This window comes from Etheostoma spectabile, unplaced genomic scaffold, assembly GCF_008692095.1.
Source record: "Etheostoma spectabile isolate EspeVRDwgs_2016 unplaced genomic scaffold, UIUC_Espe_1.0 scaffold00569515, whole genome shotgun sequence".
Lineage (NCBI taxonomy): Eukaryota > Metazoa > Chordata > Actinopteri > Perciformes > Percidae > Etheostoma > Etheostoma spectabile.
Genome location: NW_022605175.1, coordinates 14,648 through 34,081, shown reverse-complemented (window position 1 = coordinate 34,081; position 19,434 = coordinate 14,648). Strand labels below are relative to the sequence as shown.

General features: G+C 38.7%; 1 long non-coding RNA gene and 4 other non-coding genes across 5 annotated transcripts; all 5 read left to right on the top strand.

The window, feature by feature from the left end:
- The first annotated feature begins 3,980 nt into the window (after nucleotides 1-3,980).
- Nucleotides 3,981-4,052, top strand: trnae-cuc (transfer RNA glutamic acid (anticodon CUC)). The gene has a single exon. It is a non-coding gene; the product is annotated as a tRNA-Glu (tRNA).
- A 594-nt stretch (nucleotides 4,053-4,646) lies between these two features.
- Nucleotides 4,647-4,718, top strand: trnae-cuc (transfer RNA glutamic acid (anticodon CUC)). Its single transcript has one exon. It is a non-coding gene; the product is annotated as a tRNA-Glu (tRNA).
- Nucleotides 4,719-7,944: 3,226 nt separating this feature from the next.
- On the top strand, nucleotides 7,945-8,469 carry LOC116685095 (uncharacterized). Its single transcript, XR_004330903.1, has 3 exons — nucleotides 7,945-8,137; nucleotides 8,253-8,346; nucleotides 8,436-8,469. It is a non-coding gene; the product is annotated as an uncharacterized LOC116685095 (long non-coding RNA).
- A 6,033-nt stretch (nucleotides 8,470-14,502) lies between these two features.
- Nucleotides 14,503-14,584, top strand: trnas-aga (transfer RNA serine (anticodon AGA)). Its single transcript has one exon. It is a non-coding gene; the product is annotated as a tRNA-Ser (tRNA).
- Nucleotides 14,585-15,759: 1,175 nt separating this feature from the next.
- trnay-gua (transfer RNA tyrosine (anticodon GUA)) lies at nucleotides 15,760-15,847 on the top strand. Its single transcript is given in 2 exon segments — nucleotides 15,760-15,796; nucleotides 15,812-15,847. It is a non-coding gene; the product is annotated as a tRNA-Tyr (tRNA).
- The last annotated feature ends 3,587 nt before the right edge of the window (nucleotides 15,848-19,434 follow it).

The following is a 19,434-nucleotide window of genomic DNA, read 5'->3' as shown; positions in this document are numbered from 1 at the left end:
CTGTAGTGTAATGTATTTAATGTTTTATGTTTTTTTTATACCAGTTTTTATGGGTGTTACAGCAGGTATGAGCACTGTAGTTTCTATTTTATGGATGAAAAAAAACTTCACATGCTATTAAGTTAAACCTTTAGCAGGTGCAGACATTTAATTTGCTTTGTTAAACATCAACAGACTGATACAAAGCCTAGGAAATAGCAGAGGATGGTTTTGATCAATCAATCTCTGGGCTATGGGCCCTGCACACTCCCGCTGCGCCAAAGCTGGGGAACAATAGTCTGTTGGGGGGGGGGGGAGGGGGAAGAAAGGAAGAGAAGGGGGAAGAAAAAAGAAAGAAGAAAAGAGAGAAAAATGAGAAAATTGAAGACATGAAGGTATTTTAGCCCCCCATGAACACTTAAAGAATTTTTTTTGATGTTTTTAAATTTTGTGGGCAAGCCACGGCTGGGATTCGAACCGTGGAACCGTGGAACATTAAGTCTACCGCCAGTCTAGGCATTTACTGCCCCCTACTGTCTTTTAAAATGAACAGTTCTTAGTAATTTAATAGTCCACAAGGCAGCTATTCCATCAGTTTCTTTATTTTAGTCCAGTTTTCCAGTTTAAAAACTGTTTATTGCCTTATTTGGAAATCACTTTCCAGAATTTGGGGTGTTCCTCAGTTATAAAGCTGGGCTGGGTTGTAAATAGTGATACAATAAATAATAATTGCAAATAAATAATCATTGTTAAGTTCTTCCCCACACCTTACAGAAAGGCTTAGTTTTGATCTGATTGCAAGGATTGTTTGGCATCTTTTATGAATGAAAATTGATACACTGTATTATTTATTCCTACCTTCCTGAAGTGAATAGCATCCCACATGTAACTGTTACTGCATGTTGTCATCATTGTCATCAACATTATCATCATCATTATTATTAATATTACTATTATTATTATTATTGTTACCCACTTTAGTGTAGAAAAAAAGGAATAATAAAGATTTTTTTGTAAAGGTTGATGGTAACTGTTGATGCACCCTCTTTTTTTTTCTTTTATTTATTACAGTTGGCTTCATTCAACCACTGATTAGAACATTGATTATTTTTCTCTATTTAAATCAGATCTTGAGTGCTTTTCATTTTTTTTCAACAATTTTCTTCTTTTCTTCTAAATTCTTTTTTAGCATACTAAGTTTACCTGTACTTAAAGAACTTTTTCAGGAAACCCAAATTTTGTCGCCCAATATGGAGGAGTAATGGCTCTTTACAGTGAATATGCAAAAGAAGATGTTCTCAAATTCAGCCCATATTCACACAGACCTAAACCTACTCACTTAATGCTGGTTACAATATTCTAAAATCAATGTCAGAGAAAAATGACAAAGTGTTATAACATTTTTTCTAATGTATAACAAGTATTGGCATTTTACAATAAAGTGGCTTTTTCCTTGCAAAGGTTTTTTTCCCAATAACATTAACAGCATACCATTAGTTACAGTCCCTGTGCGTGTCACGATGTGGCGAAGAGTTGCATGCTGGTAATGTAGCCGAGTGGTCAAAGGCCCTGGATTAAGGCTCTAGTCTCTCTGGAGGCGTGGGTTCAAGTCCCATCACTGCAACTTTCAAATATTACATAGCTGGAAGCCACCCAAGTCTGTATGTGTATCATTTGGGCTGAACTTGGTGAAGTAACTAGAATCATCCATCAATCACCTTGCTGAGATTGTTCCTTGTTAACCTGAGGTTGGTGAACGCTCCTATTCCAGCACTTTGAGTAGAAAATCAACAAATAATTGTGATAATTAATCGTGATCTCCATATTGATCAAAGTAATTGCCATTATCATTTTGGCCATAATCATGCAGCTCAAAGAGATTTCATCAAACCAGGTTGGGCAAGTAACCTTTCTGCTGACTTCTTGTAAAAAAAAAAAAAAAAGCAAGTAACATCACTCAAAGAAAGCTACTGCGATGGCTGGGAATTGAACCCAGGTCAACTGCTTGGAAGGCAGCTATGCTCACCACTATACCACCAACGCTTGACTGTAGAGGTATAAAGCTGAAATCCTTAGGTCGCGGTTCAAATCCGGCTCGAAGGAGCAGTCTTTTCCAGAGTTTCCCTTCACAGATCAGTGAAGTCTTTCTGATTCTGATGTAGAGATGGACAGACGACCCAAAAGCATAACAATTCTTGCCAAGACAGAACAAGAAAAAAAGAAGAGGTGGGAGAGACAGAATTAAGTCCTGACAGAATAGAGCACTACAGACAAAAGATGTGAAATAGTGCCTAGTGTGAACAGAAGAATTGCAAAAAAAACTAGCTCCTACTTTCTCCTGTTTTGTACACAACCCAAACTTTTACAAAACAAAATATAACTTTCCCCGAATCCCTCAGTTAAATCACAGTCAATATTTGTCTCACAAACCATCTCAATGTCCAATTTAAATAATTTATCTAACAGAATTGAAACTTTAACTTACCCCTGCTGTTTGAAATTGCTTCCTTGTGTTTTGATTTCCGAGTGGAGCCCTCAGTGGTGGGAAAATGCAAAGTCATAACAAATTCAGTTGTCTCCTACAAGGAGAAGACACTGAGGAAAGATACAGAAGTCATATACTCTGAGAGGCATTGGAGATCTTATCATGAATAATAAATATGAAAATCATTGGTTAAATGTAAATTTCCATTACAAGTTACTGTTTGAAAAAATGAAAAGAATTGTTATTGAAATAGAGGCAGATGAAGTGTTTATGACCATCAATGATGACAAAAGGATACATCCGCTGTCGGGGGTCTGATTTAAAGGAAATGGTACTCTTTAAAAGTGTTGGGGTTCTAGTGTTATACTAATGAGGAAGAATTTGACAAATCTAAATGAACCAAAAACAAGTCCACAAACTTATTCTTTCAAATATTACACCTGAATCCTTCAAGTCCTGACCATTCCCTGACCGGGAATTGAACCCGGGCCGCGGCGGTGAGAGTGCTGAATCCTAGCCACTAGACCATCAGGGAGTCACATCCATCAAATTTATCTTTGTAGATGTGAGTTTCCTTTTTACTTACTGGAATGACTCATATTGTTTTAGGTGAGGAATGGTTCCTGGCTAGAGCTTCAGAAGGCAGGACATGACAGATTACACATCTGTCACATAGTCAGTTTGTAGTCTTAAATACCAAGTCTCTTGCTGTTCCTTGACTAGTTGCCCCCCCCCCCCCTGCTTTTCAGTTTCTATCAATGTAAAATGAAGCAGAGGATGGAACAATTTGGAGGCATAACAGAGAACTGGCTTTACAAAGCTGCCGTGACCCGGATTAGAACTGGGGTTACTGCGGCCACAACTCAGAGTACTAACCACTATACGATCACGGCCACTTGGTAGCAGTAGGGCCTTGTTGTTGTGAAAGCATAGTGGGAACTCTGAATATCAGCTCTACTGATATTTTCCCACTTTCACAGATTGTTGACTAACAAATGAAAATTTTATGAATGGTTTATCCAGCACTGCTGATTCTGTCCTTCAGGGACACATTTTTCCTTTTCAAGGAAAGATGATTAGCAAGCCAAAACAGAAAAACAACAGCAAGAGCTTGATTATTGTTGTAGTTGACTGACACCAAGAGGCTTAGATTACTTTAATTACTCATCATTTGGCTCTTTATAGATATACATTTTCTTTGTAGAATTTGTACTGGGGGGTAAAGTTGGAAATGACGAACAAGGGATTTAGTCGCTAAAGACAGTACGAGCTAGCCAGGAGTCGAACCTAGAGTCCAAAGTCAGACTCTTTATCCATTGCGCCAAAGCTGGGGATCAACAGTCTCATAGGGGGGTGGAAGAAGAGGAAAAAGGGGAAGAGGGAGTGAAGAAGGAAAAAGACGAAAAGTAAGAGGAAAAAGGAGGAAAAAAGAGGAAATGAGAGAAAAGATGAGAAAGATGCTAAATTACACACAAAGGAAAATCACATCTACAAAAATAAATCTGACAGATGGGACTCCCTGATGGTCTAGTGGCTAGGATTTGGCGCTCTCACCGCCGTGGCCCGGGTTCAATTCCCGGTCAGGGAATGGTCAGGACTTGACAGATACAGGTGTTACATTTAAAAGAGAAAGTTCCTGGACTAGTTTTGGTTGATTTAGATTTGTCAAATTCTTCCTCATTAGTTTAAAGCTAACCCCAACACTTTTAAAGAGTACCATTTCCTTTAAATCAGACCCCCGACAGCAGATGTATCCTTTTGTCATCATTGATGGGTCATAAACACTTTATCTGCCTCCATCTCAATGACAATTATTTTCATTTTTCAAGCAGTAACTAAACCCCTAACCAACATTTTAACTGAAACCAATGTACTTGAGTGTCAAATAATGTTATTGTTGGATTCACGTCCAAATTTTGACATTTTAGTGCAATGCAAAGGTGCATAACAGATTGCTTTCTGCTTACCTGGAGCGATGCAAAGCAGGGGGGGCAACTAGTCAAGGAACAGCAAGAGACTTGGTATTTAAGAGTACAAACTGACTATGTGACAGATGGGTAATCTGTCATGTCCTGCCTTCTGAAGCTCTAGCCAGGAGCCATTCCTCACCTAAAACAATATGAGTCATTCCAGTAAGAGAAAGAAAACTCACATATACAAAGATAAATTTAATAAACGTGATTCCTTGATGGTCTAGTGGCTAGGATTCGGCGCTCTCAACGCCGTGGCCTGGGTTCAATTCCCGGTCAGGGAATAGTCAGTACTTGACACACTGTACAAAAAAACTGTGATTTTACATACATTTTCCTTTAAACATTACAGATTTTTTTCTGTATTTTTTAAATACAGAAAAACACCAATAAATTACAAAAATAAACTGGTAATTTAAGGGACAACTAGCACGTGTTAAACCACCTGTGGGAGTGGAACATGGATGTGTAGAGATGGGCTTTCAAACAATCCAACTTTTGACATTTTGACATGTCACAGTAGGAAAAGCAAAGGTATAAATAAAAATGAATTATGGCTCAACTCAATTTACATTTTTACAGTAGACATAAGGCATTACAAAGTCTAGAGACTACACAGTAAAAAATGGGGTGTTAATATTTCAGAGTAAACATATTTTAACCCAGATAGAGTATTTTCAACATTTTGAAGAGTAAAGTTGCTCTATCAGTGGAGTTAAAAGTGAGTGTAAAAATCTGCAGAAACGTAGCATTTTCAACTCTACGCGCAGTGATGAATATCCGCCATTCTGCTGTGCTGAAGTTTGGCACATGTCGGTGGAGGAAGACTGCAAATGAGCGTTATACCAACTTGGTAAGTAACATCCCTGTGTTTTTAACACCAAAACGATATTTTTTAACGTTAAGTTACATAATTTTAAAGTTTTGCTGATATGAGTCAAGGGTATTAACGTAACCTTAACGTTAACCAGCTAGCAATCCATGTCGTTGATTTCAACATTTCGATATCACGTGGTGTTGCAATATTTTCACTTATGAACGATTTATGCGTAAAATAACGTTAGCTCGGTCGCTATAACAACAAAATATTTAATACAGTTAACAGCTTTTCATAGCTAATGTATTTTTTAGCTTCCCAGGCAACGTTAATCTGTTTATAACGTTATAACGTTACTGTCAATGTTAGCAATTGCATGCTTCTGATAGTTAATGTTGGTCTTATATAAACGATAATTAGATCACTGATTGCATGTACGTGTTTGTTTAACATGGCTATTTTAACGGGTTAAGGTTACTGTTCGAACTAAAATATCTAACTTTGGCACAGCTAATTGGTAACGTTAGCTAATGAGACAACGTACGTGCCTCTAAAATTTAACTAGCCTAAACCTATATTTGCTGCAGAAAATAGCCAAACGTTATTCAACCAGCACAACTTTGTCTTCTTCAGCCGCCCTTTGTAACCGTGTAACATCTAGTGCATTGCCAGTACTGAGAGAAATTGATAGGTAACTTTTATTTGAACTAGCCCTAAATTATGATTTTGAATATATTTTCTATGTTAACAGGGGCAAAATGCTGTTGCGTGTTCAATTCGGGGAAGAGCAGAAATACGTCAAGCTGTCTGAGCTGACATTCGATGCTTTCTTGAAAGAAGGTGGGTACATTAGGTTAAAGCAATATACATCACCCAATAACAAAATAATACAGCATTAACCTATTATGCTATGATATCTAGTTAGGTCAATAATCATTGCTGTTCAAACTCCGGTGCAGGTCTTTCATCTTTTTTTGAATACAAAATTAAATATGACCATTGATTCTTGTGACAAAGTAATGTTTTTTCTTTATTAAACTTTTTTAAACAGCGTGTCTAAAATTCAACATACCAGAAAGCTGGCAGCCAGACATTAAGGTTTATGACCAGTCAGACACAGAAGTTGACACAGAGGTTTTTGAAGAAATAGTGAAGGAGTCACCTGGAACTTTCAGAATCATGCTGGGCAATGGAGGACTTGGTATTTATTCAGACAATTCACAAATTATTTGTTTAGTTTAAAGGCCGGAATGAGAATATTTATTGTCTTAAAAATAACTGATTCTTGTAATGTGTTTATATTTTGTACATATTTCATAATGAACAGGTGCCTCTCAATCATCATCATGCTCGGGTACATCTGATGACACCATCATCCTGAATTTAATGATGGGTGACCCTGTTGAAGAAGTAGCCGCTGACGAAGGAAGCCAGCCTAAAAGGCCATGCCACATAAACTACGAGTAGGGTGACCACCTGCTAATAAGCCCAAGGGGGGACAAGTGGTATGTTTCTGAGGGACAATGTGGGACACTGCCTGGCGAAGCGGTGCCCCCCCCCCCCCCCCCCACGGGCAGACTCACTAATACTGGTTTACCCATTTCTAGCACCTTACATGGTATATTAATAACGCCCTATGCCCCTGAACATGTGTAACTGCTGATGTAAGCTCATGAATAGGCCAACCAATGTGTATTTTTTTCTAAATAAAGATTAATATTTTGAAATCTCATACAATTATAATATAATTGACAGATGCACTTCCACTTACGATTTACTTTAGCTATTTAATTTTATTTTTCATTACAATTTATTCACTTTAAATACATTATAATATAAAATTATAGGACTAACAGGAATTGTAGTTGCTCAACACCACAGGAACAGTTTAAACAAAAGAGTCTTCCCAGTCTTCCTTGTACCCACCTTCTCTTTCTAACTGATGGTGGGGGGGCTCAGACTGCTCAGACTCGGGCTCTTTCTCCAGTTTTGAATTGGAAAGCCCATTCCTAAAAGTCCCTTCCCAGTGTCTGGTATGCACGTGCCTGCGCTGTCATGACAACGAATCGGAGGGATTTTAACTATTTGGCTGATTTAAAGTCATATTCTGTACATGGCTGATAGAGACGTTTAGAAGTCAGAGAGACTAAATCCGTTCAGATCACAGATCATCTCCAGTCTGTTGTTAATTAAAATCAGCATCAGATCTCATGTAGAGCACTTTGAGAGCTACAATTAAACTAGAGACTGTTCCAGCTGATATGTGGGTCTGATTATATTTTATTAAATCGGAATCGCACCACAGTGTTAAAGTCCCTTCCTGTTCTGGAATCGGCTGGAAACTGCCCGACTTTACCGCAGCTTTTAGTGTCCCCCCCCCACCACCCCCCGGCTGCTGCCGCCTGCTCTCGTCTACTTTACAGGCGCAGTTCATGTCCAACGAGCCTAATGTTCGTTTGGCTGCCTGGGCTCCAAGATATAGAGCGACCAACTTTTTTTTTTTGAGCAAGCGTTGATTGTGCGTGACACGGTCTCAATTTGCGGGGCGCGTGAATTGGGCTTCAAACGCTGTGCGCGCACGCGGGACGGGTGGTCACCCTAACTACGAGGCAAAATCGGTAAGTGGTGGAAATTGCTGTTAAGTCCATCTGAATGTTGTTTCACCATGGGAAGTGTTCTAGATAAGTATTTTTTTCAACATTACATATGGTTTCACAATAACGGAAAGCACATTTTATTCCACCTATAGTTGATTGAAAAAATCCTAACATCAAAACCTGGTGGTGAACGCATTATGCAAGAGTATGGAAAAACCAAATCTCTGACAGATGCCACCAGAAGACAGATGATTAACATACTTGCTGCTGAGATGACAGAAACACATGGGTAAGCATTAAGGGGCTATAAAGAAACATTGTTATTATTTTACAGTTATTAATTATGTAAATTTTGTTGTGCAATGTCAATTGAGTATGATGTTAACTTTGAATTCATTTGCTAGGACATCCCCCCCCAAAAGTGTTAGAGTGATGTATGCACAGGGGATAGTAACCTTGTTTCCCTATCTAGAAGACCCATACTCACAACATGGATATGTAAGTAAATGGGTTAGTGCAACATTATGCACATATTCACTGTTTGAAATGTTAATAGTACTCCTTTATAAATTATTATAATTGCATAGGAACATTACTACGATCCGGAGAGTGGTTCGGGATAGCTTGCATGGCGATTGAAGACCATACAGAGAAAATCAGCAGAGGAAAGAGGTGCCTCAGTCAGCAAATCTCCTAAAGGTATGTTTACTGATCAGTGACATGTGATTATAACCTGTGAATTGTACAGAAATTAGTTCTTAACATTGTATTTTCTCTTAAGTTGGTGGGCCAGGCCGTGGTCGTCAGCCCTTCGCCAATGATAGAGAGCTGTCTGATGAGGATGTGGAAGCAGCTATTGCTGTTTTAAAACACTCTTCTGATGAAAAGACTGTCCGTGAGAAGATGAAAATGACCTTCATATATCGGCAAGCAATGGTCAACGATGAAGCCAAATCATCAGATGTCTTCTTGGTCTTCCCACGATTTCTGGACACACCAGGACTGGTATGACATCTTAATAATTCATTGCATCACCAAAATATCCAATGTAGCATTATGTATCACTCATCACTTCTGTCTATGTGTGTTACATTGCAGATAGAACAAGATTTCAGACTTCTGTTTGGTGAGGCCACGGCCAACAATTTTTGAAGAAGTGGCCAACCACTTTCAAAGCAAAAGTAATAAAGGAAAGCCATGGACTTGTACCCACCACAGAACTCTTGGATTTGATGCGCAATGCTGAGTCAGCTGCTGAAGTTGAGAATGGTATGAATGGAACTGTTTTACTTTTTATTGTGGGTTAAGTAGGTGTGTAGAAAGTGTACATTTCCATATTGGTGCTAGTTGTCAATTTGAATGCTATACTATGATATAATGTTAACCAGGTTTTTATTCACTTATTTGTAGGCTGGGACAGTGACATGTCTGCCATCTTGCTGCTGCTACATTTGCTTCCACCATCTGCACAAGGTAGAAAGAGGCCGGGAAAGCTGTCTGCATATCAAGCTGTAGATCAGCTCATCAGATTTCAAAAGGTATGCTTAATGATAAGTTCACTTCTAAAAACATTTTGGCTGATAATTTACTAACCCGCATGTCATCCAAGATGTTCATGTCTTTCTTTCTTCAGTCAAAAAGGTTTGAGGAAAACATTACAGGATTTTTCTCCATATACTGGACTTCAATGGGGACCAATGGTTTGAGGGTTCAAGTCTGTCTCAATGTAGCTTCAAAGTCTCGACATGATCTCAGCAGAGAAATAAAGTTCTTATCTAGCAAAACAAACGGTCGTTTTCAAAACCCTCAAACCATTGGTCCCCATTGAAGTCCATTACATGGAGAAAAATCCGGTAATGTTTTCCTCAAACCTTAATTTCTTTTTAAATGAAGAAAGAAAGACATGGACATCTTGGATGACATGGGGGTGAGTAAATTATCAGCAAAAAATGTTTTCAAAGTGAACTAATTCTTTAAGAGTTGTTTAAAATATATCTTCCATCACTTCAATCTTGTGCACAGTTTGAGGTGATCTGATCTATTGTCAGAAATTAGTCACTAAAACAATTCTGTTAAATGTGTTTTGTTGTAGGTTGGAACCAGTGTGCAGCAGCATCTAGACAACATCACCCAAAGCAGTCAGCCCTACCTTCTCGCCCAGGGATCCACACAAAGCACCATTCACTCCTTCTTCATTGTGGTTGACAAGAATGCACTTCCATGCAAGGCAAAAGGTTCAGTTGGCGCTTTTGACGAACTCTTCAAAGCCCATTACGTCTTTGGTACGTCATACAGTTCTTCCCTGAGCAGCTTTTTCACTTTTGTGCAAACAACCATCTATAACATCGACATGGGGGGAACAAAGGAGACCCCTAGAGTTGCGGAGTTGCGAGCAAGAATGGTGCGTTAGTTGAGATAAAACTATGAAGTGTTTTCTTTGCAAAAGTGACCATGGAAGTCCAAACAACCTTGTTAAGCACTTTAAGGTAATTCATGGACTATGTACAGGCAGGACTCTTTTTTGAAGTGTGGTCAAGAAGGATGCTCACGTTCTTTTGGTAGTTTTTCAGGTTTAAGAAAGCATCTTAATAAGTGCCATGGAAGCAGTTTAGTTGATTCTGTGGAATCTGATCTTTCATATCCTCAAAGCACCATCAATACAAGTAATGTTTTTCATGTTGAAGAGTCGACTGAAGAGTTAGAGGCCGAGTCACAGTTATCTTCGCCATACATTGTAAATAGTTGTTCAGCTGTAATTTCTGATCTAAAGACAGCAGGTGTTGCTCAAAGTACACTGAATTCTGTAGTGACTTCCATGGAAGAGATTGTTCAAGATATCCATCAGCATGCTAAAGAGACAGTGATAAAGCATGTATTTAGTAATGAAAGAGAAACGGAAATGTGCAAGAAAGTTGAGGCGTGTTTTGAGGGGTTAGAGAATCCTTTCACAATTCTAAATTCGGAATACAAACGATCAAAATTTATGACTGACAAGTGGGAAATGGTTGAACCAATTGAATGTGTGATTGGTTCAAGATTTGACACAAGACGAAATAAAAAGACTGGAACATATGATCAGGTAGTAGTTCAAGATAAATTCATGTATATTCCAATTTTATCTACACTGCAGTCAATATTTAAAAGTCCGTATGTTGCAGAAATGTTGCAAAGCTCAGCAACCAGCGACTCTAGACTGAGAGATATTTGTGATGGATCTTTTTTTAAAAGTCACCCCCTGTTCTCAACTGAGAAGCAGACAATACAGATCCAGATGTTCTATGATGACTTTGAGGTCGCCAACCCTCTGGGTCCAAAGCGAGGTATTCATAAATTAGGTGGAGTATATTTTACTTTAAGAAACTTCTCTCCAAAATGGAATTCTTTTTTAGCTAACATACACCTGTGTGCCTTATTTCATGCTCAAGATGTTAAACGTTATGGTTTTAGTGAAATTTTTGCTCCCATTGTTCGAGATATTAAAGTGTTAGAGAGTGATGGTATTGAGATTCCATTATACAATGGTTTTGTTCGTGGCACTGTAGTGCAGGTTACTGGTGATAATTTGGGATTGCATTGTTTGTTTGGTCTAGTGGAGTCTTTCAGTGCAAGGTACTGTTGCAGGTTCTGTTTAGCGGAAAAGGAGGACTTTCAGACAGAATTCTCTGAAGACTCTTCCAAAATAGTTTTATGCACCAAAGATGTACACACTGCTCACTGTCAAGAAATGGCTTGTAATCCATCCCTTCCCTACGTTTTTGTGTGAAAAGTTCATGCATATTAAATTCATTGGAGTATTTTCACACAACAGAGAACTTCTCAGTTGATGTGATGCATGATGTGTTAGAAGGGGTGGGCCAGTACGAATTGAAGTTATTATTTCTGTATTTGAAGGAAAAGCATGTTACATCAGCAGAAATACATTCAAGAATACAAAGTTTTGATTATGGTTTCATGGAGAGAAACAACAGACCTGTAGCTGTTAATTTAAGTGAAGGATCTAATGATCTGGGACTGAATGCAGTTCAGTCCTGGTGCTTACTTAGGAATGTTCCTCTTATCTTTGGAGATTTGTTTACTTCTACTGACCAACACTGGAGCCTGCTTCTTTTACTTCTTCAAATAATAAACATCATATTCTCGCCTATGTTATCTCAAGGTTTATGTGTATATTTAAAACATTTAATTGTGGATCACCACACACTGTTTAAAAAGTTGTATCCTCAGAAAAACCTTTTACCAAAGCATCATTTTCTTGTCCACTATCCCCGCTGCATCCAAAAAATTGGGCCTGTCCTTCATAGTTGGTGTATGAGGTATGAAGGCAAGCATAATTTTTTCAAAAAACAGCTTAAATCGTTTAAAAATATTACCAAAACGCTTGCAAAAAAGCATCAGATTCATATGGCATATAGTTGGCGAAATTCAACAACTTTTAGTCGGTTTGACATTGGTCCAGGAAAAATGGTGTCTTTAAATATGGTAAAAGGAGGTTCTGGAATTGCTATGGCAATGCAAGTGCCCATCAGCATTCAGGTTATGAAGGTTAATTGGGCTAAACATAATGGGTTTGTTTATCGACCAAACTTGGTTATCTGTGGGAAAGTTGAATCTGAAGTGCCCGTGTTTTATCAGATTGAGTCAGTTCTGATAATGTTTGAAAAACTGTTGCTACTCACAGTGCCTTTAGTTACAGTAACTTTTCAAGAACATTTCCATGCTTATGAGGTGATCAAATCAAAGCAGGATTATGTTTTTTTTCATGTCGACAACCTGCATTACCCTAGGCCTTTTGACATACAAATGTCATATGGAGGGAATGACACAACTCTCCTCATCGTGCCATATTGCTTTCTCTGGTAAACATTTTATGATGAAGATATGTTTCTGTCAGAGACAAGGCAATGGGTTTGCAATGTAATTTCACTGACATCGAAATGCTTTCTTTTTTTTGTTAAAATAAATGGTGAGCGCTGTGATCTATTGTGATTGTGCTTGTTTTCATTTGATTGTAGTTGATAGTTCTATAATTCAGTAACACTGCATCTTATGATTTATAATTTTTTAAATCACTGAGAAATGAAAAGTAAATATTACATTCAAAGTGTCATTTTTTAAAGGAAAATTGTAGTAAAAATTGTAATAAAAAATTAACTCTACAGTGTGATCATATTACTCTTAACAGTGCAATTAAACTACAGTGTTAAATACATTTACACATTTCATTGTTATTTTTTACACAATATTGAGTAGAATTAACTCTAAAAACTTAACACTGACCAAAGAGTTAATTTTACACTGATTTTGAGCGGGACCAAATGTTATCTGAAACGGAGTCAATTTCAACTCTATAGGAGTTAAATTAACACTTCAGTTTTTACTGTGTATTATTATTATTTTTTCATGTATATTGTACGTATATTTCATTTATATTTTTAGTCTGTACTGTGTGACTGTTGTACGCTGCTGTAACACTATAATTTCCCTTTTTTTGGATCAATAAATATCTATCTATCTATCTATCTATCTATCTATCAAACTCATCGAAGCAGAAGCAAAAATCCAAATGTCACATTCCTTGCTAGGTCTACACAATGTTGTGATGTTAAAACGTAACTTCATTCCTCTTTGCTGTTGCATTGCGATAACAAATAGCTACATTTGTGTAAAGTAATCAACAGGCTTCATGTCCGTGTTGAGTAGGGAGGGAAATGTAATGCATACCCCTAAGTTTTTTCTTCTTCTAATATTTATCATGAAATGAGGAAGCGATATAGAGCCCCAATTAAACAGAAAGTGAGAAAAACAGCAGTGAGAGAAACAAATCAAGGGACTGAAGAGCAGGAAGAGGGAGAGCCAGAGGAGTTTTGGGAGTTTGGAGAGAGGGCATGTGATGAAAGTGAGGGCTCTGACACAAAGAGGGATATTCCAGAGGGTGAGGAAGGTGAAGAAGAGGGTAAAGAGCATGAAGAAGAGAGTGAGGAGGAAGAAACCTTAAATGGGACAGAGAGAGGAACAGCCAGAGGGACAGCAAGTGGATCCATGTGGATCAAGTACTGCACCATCAGGTTTGTGATGAAGAAGGTTCTTACTATTTTCAAAGCAGTGCAATTACAATTTCATTGTAGGTCTGCTGTGTGTCCTTAAAATGGTGCTTTCTGCTGGAAATTCTTTTTTGTGTCAATACGGCTCTGTTTCTTTTTTTAAAGTACGTATTTGGCCTACATTTTGAAATGCATGCAGGTATACATGCATACAGTGGTAAGCATGCGTTTAGGAACCCATGCTGAAGTTGACTTAAAAGAGGAATTAAAATCATCTTTTAGAAATTGATCTTAATGCCTTAATTTAATAAAAAGAAAAAGCCAACCTTTAAGTATACCAAATGCATTGTCCAGCGATGGTGGTATAGTGGTGAGCATAGCAGTAGTTTTCGTTGTGTGGTTACTTGCTTTATTTGTCACAAAGTAACCAGAAAGGTTACTTGCCCAACCAAATTGGAAAAAATAATAGATCTCTGTTATGGTACAAATAAGGGAGCATCAATCAATCAAGCTGCCTCCACGAGGATCCACAGACACAGGCAGTGCACTACGATTTGCAATTTGTTTAAAGTTTATGAACATTTGAGCAGACATATACAATGCTGCTTTTCAGGTTGTTGTGGCCGAGTGGTTAAGGCGATGGACTAGAAATCCATTGGGGTCTCCCCGCGCAGGTTCAAGTCCTGCTGACAACGAAAGGTGATCTTTAAGAGTGGCAGCAAACAAATGACACCTCACGGTTTACCAAATCACAGATGTGCCTTCACAAACAATATTGTGTTATCTCATAGGTACTTTGGAGTACTGTGTTACAAGATTTGCAGTGAACGTTGTATTGTCCACTAGAAAGACAGCAGGTGTTTTACTTTTGACTATGATTCATTCCATAGCAGTGCATGCATTTTGCCCAGGTTTGATTTCCATCCACCGCAGTTGCATTTACAGGTTTTGAAGCCATATACAACATTAACATTACATGTTTTACCCAGGTTTCTTCTTTTATTCAGTGATATTTCAATATCCTTGTGGGAGTCATCCCAAAGGATTGGTAAAAATAAGTCTAAGTCTATCTCAGGAAAAAGAAAAAAAAATCTGAAAATCTTCAGGGGATGTAGCTATTGGCTTTTTCCTTACGAAGGTTTTCTTTTCCATTAACATTTATAAGCATACCGTTAGTTACGGTGCCTGTGTTTGTCACGATGTGGAGAACTAATGCTTGCATGTAGTGTGGCTGAGTGGTCTAAGGTGCTGGGTTAAGGTTCAGTCTCTCTGGAGGTGTGGGTTCAAATCCCACCACTGCCATCTACATTTATTACACAGCTGGAAGCCAACCAATGTGATCTCTTACAGCTGTATCAATGGGCTGAACTTGGTGAAGTAACTAGAATCATCCATCAATCGCCTTGCTGAGATTGTTCCTTGTTAACCTGAGGTTCAACAATTGGTGAAACCTTCCTTTCCAGCACTTTGGAGTAGAAAATCAACAAATAATTGTGATTATTAATCGTGATCTCCATATTGATCAAAGTATTTGTCGTTATCATTTTGGCCATAATCGTGCAGCTCAAAGAGATTTTATCAAACCAGGTTGGGCAAGTAACCTTTCTGCTGACTTCTTGTAAAAAAAGCAACTAACACAACTCAAAGAAAGCTACTGCGATGGCTGGGAATCAAACCCAGGTCAACTGCTTGGAAGGAAGCTTTGCTCACCACTATACCACCATCACTGGACAGCACTTTTTCACTTCAAATCTTGTAATACATTTGGGTATTGAGACTGGAAATGCGCTCTATCACTGAAAGTCCCTCCAGGGGGGTCCTGTGTTATCACAATCAACGGAATGGGAAGTTCGTATAACAGTGTTGGCTACCTTCGATAGCTCAGTTGGTAGAGCGGAGGACTGTAGAGGCATAAAGCTGAAATCCTTAGGTCGCTGGTTCAACTCCGGCTCGAAGGAGAAGTTTTTTTTCCAGAGTTTCCCTTCACGGATCAATAAAGTATTTCTGATTCTGATGTAGAGATGGACAGACTACCCAAAAGCATAATACTTATTGCCGGCACATAACAAGAAACAAAAAAAAGAGGTCGGGTAGATATGAGCGCAGAAATCCTTTTACAACAGGCTTTACGTGATATTCATGAAACGTTCGTATCACACCAATCAGAGCGTTGATTTTGCCATTAGAAGTGACAGTAGGGGCGGCTGTGGCTCAGTGGTAGAGCGGTTGCCTGCCAACCGGAAGGTTGGTGGTTCGATCCCGCCCCTGCAGTCATTGTCGAAGTGTCCTTGGGCAAGACACTGAACCCCGATTGCCCCCGGTGCTGCGCATCGGAGTGTGGATGTGTATGAATGTATATCTGATGAGCAGGTGGCACCTTGTACGGCAGCCCCGGCCACAGTGTATGAATGTGTGTGAATGGTGAATGTTTCCTGTAGATGTAAAAGCGCTTTGAGCAGTTGTTAAGACTGGAAAAGCACTATATAAATACATCACATTTACATTTAGTAGTATTGTGATAAATTTGCCTCGCGCGTGACACTCTTTTCCATCATATTCAATAACTAAACCAGATTATTCAATCCATTCCTCTACTTAAATGCAAAGTAGTCTCATCCAGGACCTATCGCACCCTAAGCGAGAATCATAAACCTAGACCAATTAACAAGGAGAGTCATGTCCTGCTCATTGTTCCTCATATCTTTTCCCAGTTTTTTTCTATTGCGTGCAGTTGAATTAGGATATGAAAATTGCCAACATGCTGTACTACAATTGTGCTGGCTCCAAATATGGGTTAATTTAACAATAAACTGGATTTTAAAGTACAGATTAGGGTTGGAACACATAGCTTCAGGGCTCGTCCGGGAGTTGAACCCTAGACCAACGAGCCACGTAAATATAGCTTATTAGCAATTTCCCATCAAGTAAATGTGACCAGTCAGTGACTTGAAAGCCAACCGTTGAGAAGTTTGTTTGGCATGTAGTGTTTTTATGGCTCCACTGCCAGATTGAGCTTTCTGATTATATTGGACTAAAGACTACTTTTGAAGCAAAACATTTTACCAACATTGGAACTTGAATTTTTTGGTCAAAAGTGACAGCAGATAAGCCTAGTTTCCACCATCTATTGGACGACAGACTACTTTTGTCAAAATTAGAAATTGAATATTGGTAAAAAAGAAATGCAGTTTGAAAGAGGAAATGCAGCTTGGATTTGTCACTGACTTGAAAGACTATGGTCAGGTAGATTGGCATGGGGTCTTTTCATGGCTCCACTGCCCGATTCAACTTTCCGATCTCTTTTGACAACAGGAAGAATTTGATACAAAATATTTTTACCAAAACAAAGACTTGATTTTGTCAGTAAAAAGTGATAGTATAATACAACAGCTCTCCACATGACACACACAGGGACCGTGACTAACATTACGTTTGTTAATATCACCAGACATTAGGCCACGTGGGTTATCTTTGGGCTGCTCTATGGTCTTCTGCAGAAGGATAAATCCCAGAGTTGGCTCACTCCAGGTTATTTAAACAACAAACTTCCCTGGGTGGACTTGAACCACCATCCTTTCAGTTAACAGCCGACTGCGCCGACCTATTGCGCCACAGAAACTGCTCCTGTATGGTGTTTTATGAGCGGGAGCTCGATCTTTAAGCCACAAGCATTTGCTTTATGGCTTTTTGAAGTCGTGCTGCACATGTCTGCTTATCAGGCTATTTTCCTGTTACTCAGAAATTGGGGAAGCTGACTCATGTGGAAATGGAGAAGCTGGACGTGCATTGTCTTGTTCTTACATGTCAATTGGATTCTGACTTTCAATTCAAATATTTGGCATCCAAGAAAATTTCAGAACTGATGATGTATCAGTCATTGTGCTGGTGGTTTCTTGGTCACAGCAACAAGCTTGATCATTGACATACAGTTGCACGCCACGTATCACAAAACTGTTGGGTGGGGCCTTATATATTTGCTTGTATTACATCAAGTGACATGCATACTAATGACTGCAAAGATTAATATGTATACGGTTTGCAGAACTGTACCTTCTAATAGACATAAGGCCACTTGGGTTATCTTCGGGCTGCTCTATGGTCTTCTGCAGAAGTGTAAAGACCAGATTTGGCTCTCTCCAAGTTATTTAAGCAATAAACATCCCTGGGTGGACTTGAACCACCATCCTTTCAGTTAACAGCCTACTGCGCTGATCTATTGCGCCACAGAAAGTGCGCCTGTCTGATGTTTTATGAGCAGGAGCTCAATCTTTAAGCCACAAGCATTTGCTTTATGGCTGTCTGTTAAAACATGAACAGAGACAACTTCTCTTTGTTGAAGCATTATTACAATCAAGCATCAGGATATACATGGGGGGGGGGCTCTGCTATGGCTGTGTGTGGTAATAAAAGAAATACATAACATTGTAAAGGCTACCATACACAAGGCATAGGAATCATATATGCTAGTAAATAATATAAACCCAATATCAATTACATTATCTTAATGAGCAAGGACATTTAACAATGGCCATTATATCGAATCAGGCAGGTGTAAGCTAGCTAACAGGTGTAACCTAGGTAACAGGTGAAGAACACAAACAAGCTAACTTTTAAATTTGCCAGAACTACAGACCAATACAACAACAGGCTTAAATGAACTGACAACATCAGTTCTAGGACTTACAGTTCTCAAAGACGCACACAATCTCAGTTGATTATCCTCCTGACAGCCAGTCTCTTGCTCTTTTCTCTCACAATCACACCTGATATACGACTTTTAGTACAAAACTAAAGTAACAAGCCAATTTTGTAAAATGTAAGGAGTAGAAAGTGCAAATTGTATTGGACTGCCTCAGTCTGTGGATCCTTATGGAGGAAGCTTGATTGATTGATATACTGCCTTATTTGTACCATAACAGAGATCTAATATTGTATTAAACCAGGTTGGGCAAGTAACCTTTCTGGTTAGTTCTTGACAAATAGAGTAAGTAAAATCACTCAACAAAACTACTGCAAAGGCTGGGAATCAAACCCAGGTCAACTGCTTGGAAGGCAGCTATGCTCACCACTATACCACCATCGCTGGACAATACAACTTTCACCGCTAATCTTGCAACACATCTGGGTAGTGAGACTGAAAATGAATGATAAGACATATATTGGTGGAGACGGGAGGCTTCCAGTACCTATGAGATAATACAGTATTGTTCATGAAGGCACATTTGCAATTTGGTGAAATAGTATATAATGATTGTTTGATATGATCCCTTATCTGTAACATAACAGACACCTAATATTTTCTCAAACTGGGCTGGACAAGTAACTTAATAATACAAGTTATTCATTTTATACATCAATTTTTAGGAACGCATAATATATTAGGGATGAGCGAGTACAGCATTATCTGTATCGGTATCTGTTAACCATATGACTCATCTGTGTCTGTATCTGTTGCTACGGTAGGCAAACTGGTGTGAGTCCAATGTTGATGGTAGCAAGTCTTTTAGGTGTGCCAAGACCAGCTGCTCAAAGCACTTCATTACGA